The sequence below is a fragment of the Hyperoodon ampullatus genome (assembly GCF_949752795.1).
Source record: "Hyperoodon ampullatus genome assembly, chromosome: 4".
NCBI classification, from domain to species: domain Eukaryota; kingdom Metazoa; phylum Chordata; class Mammalia; order Artiodactyla; family Ziphiidae; genus Hyperoodon; species Hyperoodon ampullatus.
Window position 1 is genome coordinate 2,357,868 of NC_136917.1, and position 20,099 is coordinate 2,377,966.

At 50.0% G+C, this 20,099-nt stretch overlaps 1 protein-coding gene across 1 annotated transcript in view; it reads left to right on the forward strand.

Annotated features, from left to right (window-relative positions):
* ADAMTS2 (ADAM metallopeptidase with thrombospondin type 1 motif 2) overlaps positions 1–20,099 on the forward strand; it is a gene marked incomplete at its 5' end in the record, with an annotated part of 229,139 nt that overhangs the window by 41,388 nt on the left and 167,652 nt on the right. The gene's annotated exons all lie outside the window — the stretch shown is intronic.

Genomic DNA, 20,099 nt, shown 5'->3' on the forward strand with positions numbered 1-20,099 from the left:
CTCCCTAAGCCTTTCTGGCCAGAAAGTTGGGGCTCTCTTTACCCTGCTCTGTTGCACACTTCCTGCAACTGTATGAGAGGACACAGAAAGAAAAGAGCAACAGGTGTTTGCTTCACCTTCCTAGGACCACAGTTACTCTAATCAGAGAGTAAGGCTCCCCTCTCTCATATTTTTTGAGTGCGCTGCCAAGGACTGGAGTGTGAGAGAATGGAGAAGAGAAAAGGGAAATAAAAAAGAAAAATGGGGGATTTCCCCCACTCTGAGTGTTAGGAAGTCCTTTCTCTCTCCTTGAGCCACAACTGGAGGGCTTCTCTCAGCTCTCTCTGTCTGCACCCCAGTGCCCACTTCTGGGGTTTCACCTGCCTCGTATCCAGACTGAGAGATACTGGAAGATTAAAAACATAGTAAACTCACTGTCAGTTTGGTGGTGCTTCAGATTCTGGTCTTCTTCCTCCAGTTGCACGTTATTGTTTACTTTTCAGAGTCCTCAAATAGCTGCTCCATGCCTTCAGTCCATATTATGTAGCTGCATTCAGCGGGAGAGACAAGGCAAAGTGTGCTTACTCCATCTTACCTGGAACCAGAACTGGAACCTCACTCTTAGGAGACCTTTTGCGTGTTGCGTAGTTTATAATCTGGGGTGGGACTTTATCCACAGAAACACAGGCATGACTAGTTACCTGGGTAAGGGCATTTCATAGAGAGAGGGGAGGGAGGCTTTGTCCCTCTTCCTCACGGACCCCCTGCTTTCATACTTGCTGCCCTGCAATTCTTACAGCACGCCCAGAGCAAATGAGATGGGAATCAGATCTCGTCGGGCCCTGCCGAAGACCTCCCGGGGGCTTCCCACTACAGAGAGGAGAAACGGGAACTAACCCCAGCCAATGAGGTTTTGCTCCGTCTGTCTGGACCACCACTCCTGACCTCGTGACCTGCCCACCGTCCAATCACATTGGCCTTCTTTCCCTGCCTCAAACACGTCAGGTTCATTCTGGCCTCAGGGCATTTGCATTTGCTGTTCCCTCTGCCTGGAACCTGCTTCCCTAGATCTCTGAATAGCTGGCTCCTTGTCATTTGGGCCTCAGCTCCAATGCCACCTCTTCTAGGAACCTCTCCCTGCCCCCATTCCCACGACATTGCCCTGCACTGTTATCTTCATGGTTCTGTCACGCTCTTATATTTCCCTATTTCCTGCTTGCTTGTTTGCTGCCCATGTTCGCCACTAGGAGGTGGTGCCCATGGTCTGCATCCAGCCCCAGGTCACAGATGTTGGCCATGTGTGTGCATGTGTGTGGACACATCTATATGGTGTTGCTGTCAAGGTTGGTTTGGGGAGCTAGATGCCCTGGACCCCAGGCCCTCAGGGATCCTTCTCAGGGATCCTTCCTGGTCCAGAGGACCCCAGTAGGAGGCAGCTCTCCTCTGCTGAGAATCTTGGTGACCTCAGCTTGGGGTACCCTGGCCTGACCACCCCATCTATTTTCATAAATGTGGTTGGGTAAGAGACAGACATCCTGGCAGCCCAGCCTCTGCTGAGGGCTCTGCCCCAAGCGATGCCTGCATGGGCTTTCAATTCACCCTACGCTTTCCTTCCTAAAACTGGCCAGAGGCTGGCTGAAGGGCCATGCTGTGTGGGCCTGACTTTCCAGGCTCCTTGCAGGGAGTCCCTGAACCCAGAGCCTGGGTTGCTTCAGAGGGTGCCGACAGGCTGGGTGTGTGGGCCCAGCTTGTCTGGAGCTGTAGGAGGCTTTTTCTTTCTCCTCTCCCCAGCATCCCCCACTGTTGTCTAGGTCTCTGGCTGTTCCCTCTCTCTTAAAGCCTCCACTGGGTGAGAGGACACTTCCAGGGGGTTCTGTCTTAATTTGTATTCTTTTCCCAGGAAGTGGGTTGGATTCAAGTTCTGGATCAAATCCAGAATTCAGCATACCCAAACCCAAAGCATTCATGAAAGAGACACTTTAAATCCACTTCGGTCCCTCAGTTACTCAGGTGCTACCGTGAGGAGGGAGGTCTCTGTACAGCTTTGCATCTGGGTGGCATCCATGAGTCGCAGGGCAAGCCTCTGGGAACCCCCGTCACAGTGTTTGGTGGGGGAAGAGTCAGCTTTGGGGTCAGCAGACCTGGGTCAGCCAGTCATTAGCTGTCTGACCCTGAAAGAATCATGTAACCTTACTTCAGCTTCCCAGTCTGTAAAATGGGAATAATGATGCTGAGCTCACTAACTTTGCCTTCATCATCTTGTTTTTATTCCTTAACAGCTCTGTAAAGTAAGTAATATTGTTCCATTTTACATGTAAAAACACTGAGGCTAAAAAAGGTCAAATAGCTCAGAAGTGACAGGGCAGGGATTTGATCTAGAAGCCTCATACAGGTCTCAGCTGGGCCCAGTTTGCTCTTTCTTCCAGCCTGGGGGATTCGGGGATGGCACAGCCAGGTTGAGCCCCTGAGCAATGCCCTCTGCTTTCTAGGGTTTTTCCTTGTGGGGGCAGGGATAGACTAGGCCCCAGAGCCTATCCCAGGTCACAGTGGGGTGTTCTTGCAGTGGGATCAATGTGTCCTTTTTGGCCAGGGTGAGGAGTTAAGTGATTTCCAGAAGGCTTGTGCTCTGTGGGGCCTTCTGGCTTTTAGCATCTCTATTCTGGCTCTGTACAGAGGACGGGTTTTTTTCAGAGCCCAAGCAATAACACTTTCTCTGTCTGCTGGATTGCCCTACCCAGATTGCTTCTGAATTAAGTTTTATGTACGAGGCCTTTTCAATAATATCACTGTGTTTATTTGGATCTCGGCTTTGAAGTGCGTTTCTGAGTGTGCACATCATTCCCCCAGAACCAGAGTCTTTTTGATAAAGGGATTTACCCTAAGTTCAAGAAACGTTTGCTTAAGCCTGCTGTGCTAAAAAAAAAAATGTCTTTGCTTGGTGCTAGGGACACAGAAAGGAAAGGGTCTGCCCTGTCCTTAGGCAGGTCACAGCCAGGGGAGGAGGACAAGAAAACCAGCCAAAAATGGTGTTGCAAAAGCAACATCACTGGGGCCTGTAAGAGGTTGTTATTATTTCTTTTTCCTTTTCTTTTCTTTTTTTTTTTTGGTTTTCTGTTATGTTCACCATTAAAAGTTATTTTTTGAGCATATAAATATATGCTTATTGTAAACCAAAAACATCAAACAGTGTAGAGAAGTATAAGGAAGAAGAGTAAAACCATGAAATCCTACCATTTTGACACAGCCACTATGGAAAGCAGAATAATAGCCTCCAAAGAGCCCATGTCCAAGTCTCTGGGACCTGTGGACATGTTCTGTTATGTGGCAAGGGGGAATCAACGGTGCAGGTAGAAGTGAGGTTTTAATCAGCTGAGTTCACGGTAAGGAGGCTCTCCTGGATTGTCCAGTACCCCAATGTAATCACAAGTCTTCTTAAACATGGAAGAGGGAGGCAGAAGAGGAGATCAGAGTGAGAGAGAGATTTGAATATGCTGGCTTTAAGGATGGAGGAAGAGACCACAAGCCAAGGAATGTGGTAGCCTCTAGAAGCTGGAAAAAGCAAGGAAACAGATTCTCTCCTAGAGCTTCGGGAGGGAACTTAGCCCTGCCAACACCTTGATTTTAGCCCAGTGAGACCCATGTTGGACTTCTGACCTCTAGAACTGTAGAATAATAAGGTGTGTTTGCAGTAATTTGTTACACCAGCCACAGAAATGAATGTAGCCACCACTGATATTTTGGGGACCATTTTCCTTTCTTTTTACATATATGTGTTTTTTCATAAATGGGATTCATATCACACATGTTATTTTAATTATTTACTTTAGGTTTGTTTTTCTTCTTTCTGCCTTCTTGAGTGTTCACTTCATTTATTATCATTCCGTTCCTATAATTGTGGAGCATTTGAGGCTATGAATTTGCTTCTTTGGCAGCTTTGTTCTTACCTACTAACTTTGTTATGCTGAATTCTCATTGTCATCTAAAAAAGTATTTGTGCTTTTGATTTGAATAACCTGAGTTATTTAGGGGAAAGTTTAAAAACCTTCCAAGTGGTTGGGTGTTAGGTTGTTCCTTTGATGTTACTTCCTAGTACAAGCCAAGTGTTTTTAGATCTCAGTTCCTGCAGGTTTAAATCAGGTTTCTTCACCCATTCAGTGACACCCACCTCTAGCCATCCCAGACTCAGTTTCCTGCAAGGGCCTGCTTCTACTTCCACCCCAACACGATCAAACACTTCTGGGCATCTCTGGATTCTATCTCAGTTCCAGAGAGCCTGTCTGCACCCTCCTGCCAGGTGTCTGGACATCCATAGTTCCCAGCCAGCACCCCAGGCTCCATGGAGCTTTGGGCACCTTCCTCAGCTGCCAAACTCCGGAGGAAGGAGAAGAGCCAGTCTCCATGGAGACTTGGCAGAGATGCCCTGGTCCAGGCCGACACATTCTGAGTTATGAGCATGGCAGACAACCTGGGTGCTATGAGCCTTTGGGAATTTCTGAAATTGCCCTGGTCTCTGGTGTTTGCTCAGCTTTGTAAATGTTAGGGGGCTTTCAAGGAAATGCACATTCTATGTTACAAGATGAATGCAATAAGAGGGAACCTGTAGCCTCTGGTGCCATGGAAACCAAAGGGGGCCAGAGAGAAGCTCAAAGAGAGTAGTGAGAAGTCCCTGAAGGTTGGGCAGAGGACGTGGGTGTTGGGCGTGCAGGGTAGGAGATGTAGATCTCGGGCCAACACAGGCCAGCATGCTGGGAAGGGGTGAGTGGGAGCAGAGGTTTTGGTGGTAACTGGAGGGGTAGGCAGGGTTTTCTTGCTTAGAATTGGAGAGACAGACCCCGGAGTGCTGCTGGCCAGAGAGAAAGGAGTCCTGGAGTGGAGGTGGCTGAAGATGCAGCTGGGCCAGGGACAAGGAATGACATGCGATTCTTGGGCACGTCAGGGTGGTGGAGCATTGTGGGTTGTCTTGACTCAGAGGAATTCCTCCTCCTATGAGACTGCATAAAAGGGGATGAGGGGGCCATGCCACTAGCGGTTTCATCAGTTGGTGGGTGGAGAGTTGGGCATTATGCCCCATGATGCCAGAGCCAGGGCTCTTGAGAGAGGGCCCTAGGACACAGTCCAGGCTCTGAATGTTGGGGCAGTGGGTGTGAGGAGGGCAGGTCAAGAGACAGGCCTGGCTGGCCCTGCTGGGGGGTGGGGAACCTCTGGCCAGGGAGCACAGTCAGGAGAGGGGCCAGGTGGGGACAGCCCCCTCGCCTCTTGAGAAGCAGCATCTGGTGGGGGTCTAGGCTGTGGCTTTGTGTGGCAGGGGGTTGGGAGGCCGAGGATGAGGGGCTTGGGGGCCCTGGGTGACAGATCAGGGCTTTTAGCCTGGGCTGGCTGGAGCAGCTGGATCAAGTTTTGTAAATGCTTCCATGTGCTTTCAGTCATAAGTTGTCCTGTCCACTCGTAAATCAGCCCTACTTGTTTTGTTATTAAAATAACCTGTGCCTCTCTGCTCCTGTCAGAAGATCAGTCATCAGCTGAGACATGCCATGAAAGTCCCACCAACACCATCTTTTGGTCATTCTCTCCTCATATTTCTAACAGTGGCAGATGCTCCATTACTTGCTTTGCAAACTTTGTGGCTATTTTCACCATGAATTGTCAATAAAACAGGGGTCTCAGAGATATTTCATGCTTCTTGATCTGAATTCTCTGTTTATGATATTAAAGATCCCTTGCTTCCTCTGAGTACATTTTCTTTGTCTATCTTTTGGCATTTTTACTTATTTTTTTAAACAGCATTGTCATTTATTTTTTAAAACTTAAACTGAACCTAATCACAAGGAAAAAAAATTTTTTGTAACTATTGGGGCTGGCCAAAAGTTTCATTTGGGTTTTGCCGTGAGATGTCACGGCAAAACCCGAACAAACTTTTTGGCCAACCCAATATATGAGGTGATGGGTGTTAACCAGACTTATTGTGGTGATCATTTCAAAATACATGTATGTCAAGTCATTATGCTGTACACCTTGAACTTGTACAGTACTGCATGCCAATTATATCTCAATAAAACAGAGAAAAGCCCCAAACGGATCCATCTTTAACTGGAAGGTAAACCCATTGCTAGTTACTAGTGATCCATGTGGTCTTGATGTTTTCATTGTTTTGTGGCCTGTATCTGTAAGTGTGACTTGTCCCGCAACCCCCAGGAGCACACAGGGGAGCTGGTCTCACCAGACACTGCACCCTGACCCTCACTTTGCAGCCGCCCCACCCCTTACCTCCGTCCTGCCCTCTCAGGGCCCTGTCCGCCCAGCCCAGCCCAGCTCCACCTGCCCTGCCTTCTTGTCCTTCCTCATCCAACCTGCACGCCCGCCACTGCTCCTCTTAATGCTTAGGCCTCCCCAGTCCTTGTCTTCTTTAATGAATCACTGGGCCAAACCCTATCCCACCCCCTCACTTTCCTGCCTGTAAGCAGGAGAAACTCTCCAATCTGGCTGAGGGATCTACCTTTAAATTCCTGACGGCAGGCCTCAGGCTGGTAGTGTCCCCTCCTGGTGGGATGGCCCCTCCCCCTGCTCCAGGGCCCTGTCAGCCCTCCTGCTCAGAAGCTGCTCTCTGTCTCTCCCTTAGTTCCCCCTTGAAGGCCATTTCCCACTTCAGGGCACATTAGGCCTGGTACTGCTGCTAAGCAATAGCCCACCAGTCCCTGGGGTTACTGGCCAGTTCCCCACTTTCCCAGAAGCGTTGCCTCCATACTCCACTTCCTCCACTGCCCCCTCGCATCATCGGAAGTGTCCAGACACAGTCCCCCCCCGACCACGGGGTGTGGTCATCCGTCTGTCCCATGTCTCAGGCTTCCATGCCCCCTCCCTGCCGTCACAGTGTTGACCTCGGCACCCCTGGCTCCTGGCTTTCTTCCCACTCCACTGGCCCTCTTCTACCCACCTGGCCATGGCGGGAGTCCTGCGGGCTTGACCCCTTCTCCTTTCCCTGCACCTCCTCCCAGAGCCATCGTGACCATCCTCCAGCATTTGATGGCTTGGCTGGCCTTTCCCTGAGGTCGGTCTTGACTCTATGTGCCTGCTTGCCCACTCATGAGGGCAGTAATTCCAGAATGGAAGTCTTGACCCCTCCCACCCAGCTCCTTCATCCTCACCCCCCAAATCAAACCAAAAACAAGGCTCCAGTCCTGCCTCCAATCCTGAGCTTTCACCATCTCGGTAATGGCACCCCCATGCAGGGGCTTCCACTGGGGGACTTGGCCTTGGTCTTGATCTCCACCGTCCCTGCCCTACCACTGGTCCTTAGCAAGTCTCCTCATGCTGCCTACAAAGGGTGCCTCGAAGCTGGCCCTTCCACAGCAGCGGCAGATCACCCTCTCCTCCTGAACACCCTCTGTTGGACGCCAGTGCTCTCAGAGGAAATCCCACAGCTCTGGCCAGGGCCCAGCAGCCCTCCCGCTGTCTCGCCTCCCCCTCCCCTGCCTGCGAAGGTCACACCTCAGCTCTGCCCAGCTCCTTTCTGCCCTGGGCCTCAGCCTGCCTCTTCCCTTCCTCAGGTCTCAGCAAAGATTTGTTAATTCATGGTTTTTAAATTCTTTTCTTATCTTTTGTTATCTAGACTATGTTTTCTACTTTGTTCCCTTCTGCAGTGACTTCTTATAAGTTACACATCCTGTTATTATCCTGCTAGCTATTATCTTTCAGTTTTTAAAACCTTCTTAAACTTGGGTTGCCTTAAGAATTAAACAAAGCCGTGGACTGTTTCTGTTCAAAAGGACTGGAGCATCTCACTTCCAACCATATACAAACCCAACCAATTTCACTGTGGATAGAATATGGATTTCTTATACTTGTTATCACTACTTTAAAAAAAATTAATATGAATCTTCTATTTCAATAGTTGTCTTTGATTTATGTGTTAAGTTTCACAACTGTTCTAGGATGACGTAGATCTGCGTAGTCCTGGGCAGTTGTTTGCGTTGCTGCTTTTGACTTAAGCCTTCCCTGTCTACCAGTTCATTCTCCTTCCTCCCCGGCTGGCTGGGGGCCCTCCTGGTGGCAAGGCATCCCTCTCTTGTAGCCAGAACGGTGACCCTCTCCATGGGGAGTGATACCCTTGGCAGGTCTGTGAGCCACGTGTATGGTCCCCAGACCACTGCCCAGCAGGGTGTTTCCTCCTGGGATGGGGTGTCCTGGGTTGGAGGGTCCTTCCCTCTTCATGGGGCAGCCTCCTCCCTAGGCCTGTGTCTACACGCCCCCTCGTTCCCAGCACAGATCTATCAAGTTGTTTCAGTTGGAAACAACTGAATGTTTAGGGCCTGTGTGTGGAGGGTGGCCTCAATGGACCGTCCCTAAATTCCTTTCAGGGCACCCAGTCATCCCACTCTGACCCTTTCCTCCTGTCTGGGACCGCCCACAGCAGCAGTGGTGGCGGGGGCGGGGGGTGGTGAGGTGGGGGGGTTGCGTGCCTTGCTCAGAGTATTCTGGGCGGGCCTTGGATTCTGTCTGCCTGAGCCTGTCATGGTTGCAGGAAGCGGGCTAACCCTGTGTGCTTCAGGGCGGGAACTGGGCTGGCGTGGTGGAGTCCCATCCTGAAACAGAGAGACGGGACCAACACCGTGAGACAGTATGGCTCTGTGGGAATGCCCATCAGCCAGTGTCCCGGAGGACCTGGGAGTCCACTGGCATACCTCATTGAGCCTTGGGCAGGATTAGGGAACCCACAGGGTGGGTGGAGCTCAGGGACCACCGACAGTGGGAGCCGGGACTGCTCCTGGACCTGCAGGGCCAAGCAGAGAGAAAAGCCTCTCTCCAGCCCCCGACTTCCTGTTGACACCTCCCTTTGCCAAGGTAGCCGGGGAGAGGCCACCCACCCTGTCAGCCCCCAGCGCAGGACAGGACAGAGATGAAGCGGGTTGGGTGGCAGAAGGAGAACAACCAGCCCCGAGTTTCAACCTGAAAGGAGAGAAGCCGGGGCCACATTCTCTCTGTCTTTTCAAAGTTAGCTTTCCTTCCCAATCCAGAGCCTATTTCTTCAGCACCTTTTGCTGGATGCTGTCACATTGTGAGGATGACAAACCAACCAGCAGCCTCCAGGAGGCTGCTAGAGGCCTGGTTTTGGAGCAGAAACCAATGCACCATGCAGCCAGCAGGAGCCCTCTCAGCTCCCACCCCTGCCCTGATCACCTGGGAGGCAGTAGTGACAGGCAGACAGAAAGGGTAGCAGCACTGGACGTCTGCACATGGAGTTTCTTTTCTTCCTTCTTTAGACTGCCTCGGTGGGTCTCCACATTTGTGTGAAAAACAGTTATATTGAGTGTCTACAAAACCCACATCTACTCAACCTGATGGGGGAATTGAGGGCTATTCAGGGATAATCTTAACATTTCCTGCTGACTCTATATCCCTCCCCACTTGGCCAGCAAGCCTGCCTTAGAAGCTGGGGTGCTGTGCTGAGGCCACCCTGTGGGTTTGGCTGCAGCGATGTTGCTGGTGGGGACAGGGCCAGGGCCTGGGGCAGCCCTGCCACTTCCCAGAGCCTGTGGTACCATGGGTGTACGGGGGTCACCACTCCTGAGCTCCATAAACTGCTCGCCTGAGGCTATGCCAAGCAGATCAGACCGGCTGGGGCAGGTTGGCATCCCTGGGCCAGGCTGGACCCAGCATCCCCAGGCGTGGTCCTGCTAGGACCACACTCAGAACGTAGGTGGAGCTCCCAGTCAGGCTCGCCTCATCCCTGTTCATGGGATCGAGTTGCTAAGGAAAAGAGCATTAACTGAAAATAATTGGCTGGATGGATGTGTTTCTGGGTTGTCAGCTCTGGCTACAGGCTACACACCGTCATCAGCACCACACACCCATGTCCCAGGGATTAGGCTGAGTGCTCAGGATGCACCAACACCTAAAGAAACAAACAACTAAACAAAACAAGGCAACTCTGGAAAGCAACTTCCAGTTCCCATCCTGGCCTGGGTCCTATCAGGCCACTGGCACATTCTGGTCCACAGCCATGGAAAACTAATGTCCCTCCATGTCATGGCCTGTTAGCCATTGCCACACTCTGGTCCACGGTGAAGGGAGGGCGATGTCCCACATACGTCTGAGCCCAGGGCCCCGGGTCACGTATTATGAGGGAAAACACTGTTCACATTGAGATGTCAATTTTCGCTTCAAGTCTAATTTCTGACCTGTAAACAAAGCCTGCAAGAATAAGAGGCTCCTCATGTGTGAATTGGCTATTTAATTTGACTTACTTAGAGGGACGCATAACGCCCCAGACTCTTTTGTGAAGATTAGCACTTTTCGAAGAAGTGCAAGTCTGTAGGGACAAAGGAACACCATGAATGCCGTGCCCCCTTTTTTGGGAGAGCAGAGGGATGAGGGGCCAGACTGTTTTCCCGCATCCACCTGTCTGTAAACAAGGAGGGAGGCTGTGGTTAACACTTACTCCGTGTGTGTGAAAGAGGAGCCACGGGCCCTCACTGGTGAGGTCACAGTGCCAGGGGCTGCAGGGGGCGTGGCTGGGGACCTCTGGTGCTCAGAGCTCCTGACAGCCTCTAGGAAGACGGGAACAGAGCTTGGCAGTGTCAGGCAGATCCCACCTTACTTAAGCAGAAGGGAATTATAGGCAAGGCTTGGGGACTGGTGATGGAGACTTTGAAATGGGGTGCCTTGGAGATCCCCGGCCAGAGCCTCAGGAGCTGCATGGGCAGTGGTCAGGGCTCCAGGGTGGGGCTCGGGGCTCAGGTTGGCCACACTGTGGTTCTTCTGTCTCAGATGTACATTCCAGGAAAAGAGCGTCACAGTGGGTTAGCTGGGTCCCACCTCTCCCCACCCAGGCTCCTTATTAACGATTCTTCTAGACTGTTTCCAGAGGTATGGCTGTCTCTAGGGTGTCCAGGGGTCCTGGGCAGGTATTTTTTCAGGGCCCTTGTCTATATAAACAATTGGATTAAGATCAAATTTGATTCCAAGATCCACGAGCCCATGTGGGGGTATCGTGATATATTGATGCAGACGTAGAGAAATGGGGAAGAAGGGTGCCAGTCTGTTTGTTTACTGTCCAGTCCGTGCACCAAAGATCCTTCTTAGTGTGTACTCACTGTCTCTTCCTGTTTGGGTCCGGGAAGCATCTCTTTGTGTTCTTTATTGTTGATTGTTCTGTTCCTATATAATTTCATGTATCTCCCACAGTGAGGGGAAAAATAGCAATGTGGTTATTACTCACAGTGCATGGCTCTATGGAACCTGCTTATGTAGAGATGCTAGAGATCTCTTGATTCCACATTCCCGAAAATTCTATGTATTTAGTCCTGGTTACGTGTGGTGTTTCTGCTGACTCAGCTTCATCCATCTGGGAATGCTGGCTTCTATGGCGCTCTCGTGCTTTGCTGGTGATGACCGCCAGTTCAGTTCTGACCCAGGGTATGCAGGAAAATGTGAACCATTGTGCTTTTCTGGTCATATTAAATTTACCGTTTGGAACTTTATAGTGTAAGCAAGGAACCACACATCCAGCCACATCTTCCTTACAGTCCTTGGGCTGTTATCCTGCACCCTAGACTGGGATCTCCTCCCTGCCTTCTGCACGCTGCCACCAGCAGATAGAGAGAAGAGCTGCCCCATCTGTGCAAGGCTTGCCATCCCTCGGCAGACCAACCTGTGAGAGTGTGGCATTCGGTGTGGCTCAGATGCAAGAGAGGACTCAGGGCAAGAACTTCCAGAGCCCTCAAAGCCGATGAGTGTGGCCAGCCCCCGAGGCCTGCCCGCACGTGGCCTGGAGTCTGTGAGCCACCACCCTGGGCACACAGGGCAAAGGATGCCTGCCGCTGGGTGCTGGGGACTGGAGGTGCCACTGAAGCTGAAGCATGGGTGGATGAGAGCCAATGCCCGAGCCTACACACGCATCTCAAATGGAAGGCCAGGCCATTGGCACCAGAGCCTAGAGCTCTCGACTCACTCTGTGTCTGATGTGAAGGAGAGTCACCAAAAGGAGACTGTCAGCACTGCTCTGGTGGCTCAGCCCCATGCACGTCCATGAAGGAAATACCCCTTCAGCTAGTGGGAGTGACTTGCTTGCCCGGGACCCTTGGGACAACCTCTCAGACACTAGCCCTGGAGTTCCTGGGGCACCTGGTGGGCTGCGTGTGCATGATGGAGGGTTGGAGCGTGTCCAGAGGGCAGCAACAGGGCGCATGTGGGTACTGGTCAGGTGTAGGCCTCTGCCTGAGAGCACTGCTTTGGCCACAGAGTTTTCCCTGGTGTTTGTGGAACATGCCAGGCTTACTTCCTCCTCAGGGCCTTTGCCCTCGCTGCCCTGTCCCCTGGAACACACCACTCTGGCGGGGCCCACTGCTAGACTCTGGATGCCGCAGAGAAGCCCAGTATGTCTGTTCCAGGGGAGAGGCAGCCAACACACGCCCAGCAAATGTCTAGTGATCAGTGAAGAATGAACTAGCCAGAGGGTGCCAAGAACGGCCTGGGGTGCATGCCATTTTATGTGTTTAAGTGTTTTATTTTAAAATAGCTTTAGACATAGAGCAAAGTTGCAGAAACAGCATAGAGATTTCCTGTGTGCCCTTCCCCCAAGCTTCGCTATGTTAATGTGTCTGTGACCTGGAACGATGATTGAAGCCAGGAGGTTCACCTTGAACAATGTTGTGTCATCACTTAGAATTCAGACTGCAGCTGAATTTCACCTATTTTCCAACTCCTGTCCCTTTTGTGGTTCGGGATCCCATGCAGGATCCCATGTGGCATTTAGTTGTTGTGTCTCTGAGGTGTTCTCCTGCCTGAGATAGTTCCTCAGTCTCTCATTCCTGGCCCCAGCTCTTCTGAAGAGGACTGGTCAGCTATTTTGTAGAATGGGCCTGCACCTGGGCTTGTCTGGTGTTTCCTCAGGTTAGACTGAGTTATGCGTTTGGGGCAGAAGAGATGTTGGCTCCACATTGTACCACATGATGTCGAATTGTCTTGCTGCTGGAGACAATAATCCTCGTCACTTTGAGAACTCCCCCTGCCGCCCTCATCTGTGGGGTTCTCCTCTGTAAACTTACTGGTTTTTCCTTTCGAATTCATAAATATGTGTGAGGAGGTACTTGCAAGATTATGCAAGATTATTCTGTTTCTCGTCATATTTTCACCCACTGATTTTAGCACCCGTGGGTGATTCTTATCTGCGATGATCCTTACTGTGGTGTTTACCTTGGTGATTTTCTGTCTCCATCATTTCTTCTACATTTGTTAATTGCATTCCACTGTGAGGAAGAACTGCTCTTCCTCCCCATTTATTTATTATTCAGTTATTTATTTATACCAGTATGGACTTGTGGATATGTATTTTATTCTATGGGTTATAACCTGTTACTATTATTATTTGTTATTTTGTTAAAGTTATCCCAGATTTGGCAAATGAGAGCACCTTCAAGTTGGATCCTCTATCCTTTTGACTTGCTTGGTTATGATTTAAAAAGTTGTTTTTTCATTATGGTAAAGTACACTTAACCTAAGCTTTACCATCTTAAACCATTTTTAAGAGCACAGCTCAGTGGTGTTAAATACATTCATATTTTTGTGCACCTGTTACCACCATCCATCCCTGTAACTCTTTTCACCTTGTGAAACCAAACCTCTATACCCATTAAACAATAACTCCCCACTTCCCCATTCCTCCCAGCCCCTAGCAACCACTGTTCTGCTTTCTGTCTCTAGGATATAAGTAAATTCATACAGTATCTGTATTTTTGTGATTGTCTGATCTCACTTAGCCTAATGTCCTCAAGGTCCATCCAGGTTGTCGCCTGTGTCAGAATCTCCTTTCTTTTTAAAGCTGAATAATATTCCATTGTATGTATATGCCACATTTTGCTATCCATTCGTCCGTTGAGGGACACTTGGGTTGCTGACCCATTTTAGCTATTGTGAATAATGTTGCTGTGAACATGGGTGTACAAATATCTCTTTGAGACCCTGCTTTCAATTCTTTTGGGTACGTACTCAGAAGTGGAATTTCTGGATCATACAGTAGTTCTGTTTTTAATTTTGAGGAACCGCCATACTTTTTCCCACAGTGGCTGCATCATTTCCCGTGGGGTGGTGAGGCAAGCTGTCTTTGAAGAGGGAGCATTGTTGTGAGTGGAGCCGTGAAGGAGGGGAGGCACTCCCAGGGCTGTGAGAGATGGCTGGAGCAGCAGTCTCCTCTTAGGGTTGGCCTGGGGTACGTGTGGTCTGTACCTGCTTGGAGCTGCCGTCAGCTCTCCTGCCGGCTTCCAGTGGAGACCCCAAGAGCCAGGCTGGGCGCTGCCGGTGGGCAGGCTGTGTTGCCGTGTGTGTGTGCCATGCCATGCCATGCCCGGGTTTCCATGGGTGAATTTGGAGTAGGGAGGGGACCAGACATCTGTCTGATGTCACCTTTTATACTCTGGGACTCTACCACTGTCTCCCAATGCAACACTTGGTGGTCCCCTGTTGGGAGCAGGAGCCTACGGGGCACTTGATTCCATGTGGGAACGTCCCCTGAATTCCCCGCGGCGTCCAGTGACAGTGGGCCCACTGAGCCTGCCTTTATTTTGGATGTAGTGCCTTTGTCATTGCTGGCCCTGCTGCTCAGGCCCCATGTCTAGGCAGTGATGACTCACAGAAGGGCCCAGGGGCATATGGGCTGCCATCCTGGCTCTGGAATTAATAAACATCTCAAGGTCACTGGTGCTGGGGCCCAGCCCCTAACCCAAGACCTCAATGCTTGACAAGGGAGGATGCAGCGCAGGCAGCATCTGAGGGCCTGTGGAGTAGCCTGGCCACAGCCCAGAGAGCCTGGCCCTTAGAGCCCTGTCTTTCCCCATAAATAAACCAGACAAGATCCTTTATCAGATGGCATGGCCTGATTTTTATTTTGGGAAATCTGGACAAGAAGGGACAGTGGAAAGCCTTGGGCCCTGGCAGGGCTGCCCACCCAGGAGAAGCAGCTGGACAGGCTGGCAGAGGACGGTTGGCGGTCAGCCTGCCCCGGATACCACCGCAAGCCCTAGAGATCCAAGCAGGAAAAGAAGCCGGATTCGAAAGGAACCAAAGTCAGGCAGGGCGCCAGGTTCTCTGTGCGCATGAGGCCTGAGGTGCCCGGAGAGGGGCTGGTTGCCCAGAGACCCAGGGATGCGACGGCCTCTGGTGAACACAGAAAGCCAGGCTCATCTGCCTGGAAAACTTCAAGACCTGGGTGCCCAGCAGGTGTGGGCACATAGGACACCTCCCAACCTCACCCTTGTGACATTGCCTTCTACCTTTGGGGAAACTGAGGCTCAGGAAGAGGAAGCCTGAGCCAGTGCTACACAGTGAAGCACAGGGACTTGCTTTGGGGTCCGAGTGGTAGCCTACGCTTTCCCTGCCAGGGTTTTTGTGTCTCTGAGGGACATATCCTCTGGGCAGTGCATCTTCCCCTTGCTGCTCTGAGCAAGACCTAGTGTCCCTGCTTCCTGCTGTGGCCCTGGCTGCTCCCACCCTGCCCCCACCCCAACCAGAACTGTGTTAAGGGGATTCTGGGTTGAGGCTGTAGGCTTCCCATGGAGTCTAGCTGCCCCACAGCAACCTGGGTAGCAGCCCGGCCCACCAAACCAACTTTCGTCCGTCAGCCAGGCCACTGGACCATTGCTGAGCCCGTGTCTCCCCTCTGGCCGAGTGGATTCTCTTGGAGCAGCATCCCACGTGGGAAGGAACAGGACACTGCCTCCTGGGCCCCTGGAACTGAGGGCTTCCTTTCTAGAAGGGGAGTTGCATCTTCAGATGTTCTGCCCATCTAGAGTTACACCCCCATGTCTTCCACAACTGGGTGGGCTCAGCCTTGGGAGCCCATAAAATTCTGGGGTGCTTTGGGCATGTGGGGAGCCCCTTGGAAGGAGCCTTAGCTCCTCTCTGCAAGAGTGGAGGATTGATGCCAGCCTGGAGCTGCTCCCTCTGGTTCCCAGAAAGGGAGTTGGGTTGGAAGGCAGGGCCCTCACACGTGCTTATCTGGCTGTGCAGCATTCCCATCCCCTTGGGCCTGCGCTCACTGCTCTTTCTCATGGGAGTGAGAATGTCCACTCTAGAAGGAGGGAGTGTCAGGAGTCCCACGAGGACAGCCTTGGGTGTGCTCCAACTTGCCTGAAGGATGGCCCACTTGGGTGTGTCTCAGGGAGTGACCCTCCTTTCTGCTGCCCAGAGTCACTCCCTGAGCAGCAGACCTGCCCAGCTCTGTCATTCTGGGCCCAGGGACCACCTGGCAGCCCTGCCAGCAGCCAGCTCTGAATCTGGGCAGCATTGGTGCACAGAGGCTGTTCTGGGTTAAATTGTGTCCCCTCAACCCCCACTCAAATGTTGAGGTCCTAACCCCCGGTACCTCAGAATGTGACTCCCAAACAGAAGATAAGGTCTTTCCAGGTGTTAACTAAGTTACATTGAGGTCATGTGGGTGGGGCCCTAATCCAAAGTGACTTCCTTTTTAAGAGGAAATTTGGACACAGACACACATAGAGGGGTGACCATGTGAGGACACAAGGAGAAGACGGCCACCTAAAAGCCAAGGAGAGAGACCTCAGAAGAAACCAGCCCCGCTGATAACCCTCCTGATATCTTGACCTCTGACTTCCAGCCTCCACGACTGTGAGAAGATAAATTTCTGCTGTTGAAGCCACCCAGACTGCAGTATTTTGTTGAGGCAGCCTGAGCAGACTAAGGCAGAGGTAATGGAGGAGGTGCTGGCCCTGGCATCTTGTGGGAGGATGTGTGTCAAAAGCTTTTTCCTGGAGCATCAGAGCTGGCAGGTGTGGAGTGAGCCAGTTTGAATGCCAAGGGGTAGTCCTGGGGTTGCCAGACACGTGAGCCTTGTGGGCTTTGCTTGCCAGCGTGAGTCTCCTGGAGGTCCAGGATGACTGAGTGAAAGTGTGTGCAGAGTCTGGGGCTTCATGGGTACAGGTGGTTGGTGACACCTTGGCCCAGGGCCCCTGCCACCAGTAACATTGCTTTTGGGGATATTAGCCCCTTCATAGCAGTCCTCAGCACCTCAAATAACACACATTTAGGGAAAAAGCAGACATCGGTGCTGCTAGGCAAGTGCCCCAGCTCCCCAGCCCCCGACCAGGCCCTGTCTGGACCAGGCTGGGGGTGGTGGTGGGGCTCAGACATGCTGGTCCCAGCCAAGTCGGAGGATGGGAGGAAGGGCAGGGTGTGCATGGCCTCCAGGGAGGCAGGGAGGCCTGCTGGGACAGCAGTGCAAATGTGTTGGGTTCTAGCTGGTGGTGTGTGTGTTATGCAGGCTGGGATGCCCTAGGGTTGGGTGCCAGCTCAGGGGAGTGTCTGTTGACAGACCCTGACATTGATCAAGGAACTTGGACCTTATCCTGTTAGCTCACTTCCACCTTGAGTCTCAAGGCCACAGTCTGCTGGGGCCCAGCTGGTGAGATATGGGAGCTCAGAAAGAAAAATTCCACTTTTTGATATTTTGGCAAACGTTCCTACAGCAAGAGTCATTTTTCTTCTTCAGTGGCGGGCTCCCTGTTATTTATGTGAATGTTAATTTGTGACTGGGGACATTCCCCGACACAGTCTTCATGCTGAGCAAGACCTGGGAAATGTCAGCCAGAGCATCTGGCAGGGATGGATGTCAGGTCTTGTGATGGATGGGCAGGCCTGCTGTGGTCCTGGGGTCTGGGCCTGACCTGCTGACCCCTCTTTCTTGGCCAGGCTGGGAGACCAGCCCCTGGAGACCCTCCCCAGCACTGGTGTGGACCCTCACAGACTGGACAGGCCAGCTCCCGTGGGAGCCATCCTGGTGCTGCCTGATTTAGTGAGAAGACCAACTGGCCAGACACTACTTTGGTCTCTGTGAAAGGTTCTTGTCAGCATCTTGTTTATCCTATTTTTTTCTCCCTTATCTTTCTCTCCCTGCCCCTTTCCCCCTTCCCTGATCCTTTCTTTAAACAAATTGTCTGTTTTGATGTGTGCCTTTTGTTAAAAAAAACAAAAAACCTCGAAAACGACAGAAAATACTAATAAAAAAGCAAAACTCACTCCAAACCTTGACACTGTTGACTCTTTGTTACATGTGTGTCCAGACAACTCTCATTTCATCTTACTACTAACGATGATGCCGGGCTAGTTTATTATACAGTGTGCCAGGTGCTTTATCTGGTTTAACCCTCAAACCAACTGCGCAGATACTTCTATTATCCTTGTTGTACCCTGGCAACACTGAAGCTCAGAGTCCACAGTTAGCCAGTGCTGAAGGCAGCATTTGAATCAAAGCCGAGTAACTTGGTGGGCTTGCCCTGCAGTGTTAGGCTGTGCTGGCATTAGGCACGGAGACACAGATGGCTTTACGTAAGTGCATCATCATACTGGAGTTGGGCCTGCCTTCCTTAGTCAACAATATGACCTGTAAAACTCTTTTGGCCTGGCCTTTTTTGTCGTTTTTTTTTTTTTTGGGGGGGGCAAGTCATAGAGATTTTTGGAAGTAATCTGACCATTTACATTTATTGTTATAACAGATATATTTGTTGTTACTTCTGTCAACTTACTTTTTTGTTTGTTTTTATGCTATTTTTGCTGTATGATCTGTTCTCCATCTTCAGTTATTCAGAAGGAATATATTAATTTTTCTAATTGTGGCTTTTTTAGTATTCTTAAACTTATGGCTATCAACTTTAGCAGCTTGTCAGTAACTATTGATCCTTCTATGGAAATTTAAGAAATTAATGCAGTTAAACTACTTCTTCTACCTCCTCTACCCTTTTCTTTCATTTTTGCTGACTTGTTTGACAGTTTTTGCCCCACATGATTAAAGTCAAATTATGAATTATTTTTACATTGCATAGATTCCCTTTCCAGAATATATGGTAAATGACTTCTGGTTTGTAACCATAATTATCATAGCAGAATGGATGAAGAGGTCAATTCTGGTATTTTAACCTGTGATTTCCCTACTTGTGGGGACTAGATTTTAGATTTTTAATTCAAGTCTGGGCTGCATTAAGTGGTAGGTGAGGAATGATGGGCAGAGATGTAAAGTGGAGCTGAGGTGGATGCTATTGAGAGGATTCTCTTTAGCAGTAGAGGCGAGTACAGTGCCTCTATACACTGCAGCTTCCTAAGGCTCTGATTTGCTCAAGGTCACATATCTGGTTAGTCTGCAGAATTAAGGTTCCCATCCCAATCTCTTGGTTTCTAATGCAGTGTTCTCTCTAGGTAAGCGTTCCTCGAGGGTTAGCATAAGAGGTGAATTAATGTGACACCAAACATGAGATTAAAAAACACTGTATTCTGTCACAATCCCAGTTGGCTTCTTGTCAGGAACTGACAAGCTAAAATTCATATGAAGATACAAGAAACCCAAAATAGTCAAAATAATGTTGAAAAAGAAGAATGAGGTTAGAGAACTCACTTTCTGATTTCAAAACTTACTACAAAGTTACAGTAGTCAAGACTGTGTGGTACTGGCAGAATGATAAACATATAGATCAATGAAATAGAACTGAGAATCCAGAAGTAACTTCACATTGATTTTTAACAAGAGTGCCAAGACATCAGTGGAGGAAAGAATAGTCTTTTCAACAAATGGTGCTGGGACAACTGGATATCCACAAGCAAAAGAATGAAGTTGGATCCCTACCTCATACCATAGAAAGATTAACTCAAAATGGATCATAGATCTAAATATAAGATCTAAAACTATAAAACTCTTAAATAATATAGGAGTAAATCTTTATTATTTGGGGTTAGGCAAAGCCTTAGATATGACACCAAGAGCACACAATTGATAAAAGGAAAAATCGATAAGGTGGACTTTATGAATGTCCTTTATAACTTCAAAGAACACCATCAAGAATGTCAAAAGATAACCTACAGAATGATAGAAAATATTTGCACATCGTATATCTAATAGGGAATTGTATCTAGAATATATAAAGAACTCTCACAATTCAAAAAGGAAATTAATCCAATTAAAAGATGAGCAGTGAGTCTAAATAGACATTTTTCCAAAGAAGAGAAACGCATGGCCAATAAGCACATGAAAAGATGCCCAACATCCTTAGTTATCAGGAAAATTTTAATCAAAACCACAATGGGATAACACTCCATACACATGGGGATAGCTAGGAGAAAAAAGG